Source organism: Kogia breviceps, chromosome 7, assembly GCF_026419965.1.
Source record: "Kogia breviceps isolate mKogBre1 chromosome 7, mKogBre1 haplotype 1, whole genome shotgun sequence".
In the NCBI taxonomy this organism is placed as follows: Eukaryota; Metazoa; Chordata; class Mammalia; order Artiodactyla; family Physeteridae; genus Kogia; species Kogia breviceps.
Genome location: NC_081316.1, coordinates 10,589,849 through 10,590,401, shown reverse-complemented (window position 1 = coordinate 10,590,401; position 553 = coordinate 10,589,849).

The window sequence follows — 553 nt, the reverse complement described above, 5'->3', positions numbered from 1 at the left end:
TGCTTCATGCTCTCCTGAAAGCCCCTTGCAATATCCCCCCCCCCCCAGCCACCTAACAGCCTGCTTGAGCTGAGCATCTCCTTCATTCCCGAGTGTCTTCCTAAAGCTGCTGGATTCTACAGCCATCCCCTCCTTTCTCGAGTTGCCACTAATAGCATGGGTCATGGGGAGGGGGTCTCTTGGTCTTCTGGGAAGGGGTTATTAAAGAGTCCTAGAGTTCCCATTTCCTACTCATGTTGGCAGTGGCTGAAGCTCTACCTCTAACACCGCATTATCATACTGGGGTTTTGGGGGGTTTTTGTCTTACTGTCAGTTTACTTATCTGAATCATTTGTTAGATTACATGGTCCTGGAAGGCTGGTGCTGTTTCCATCTTGTTTACTAGTTTCCTCAAATCTTATCACTGCGTCAGAGCTCAATACATATTCATTGAATCCAGTTGAATTTATGTTGCTAGATAGTGCGGTAACAGCCATTCCCCAGAGGTTAAAGTTATGAGTTCAGGGAGCAACAGGGCATTCACGTTGTCTCTCGTCCCAGGATTGGGTTAGCA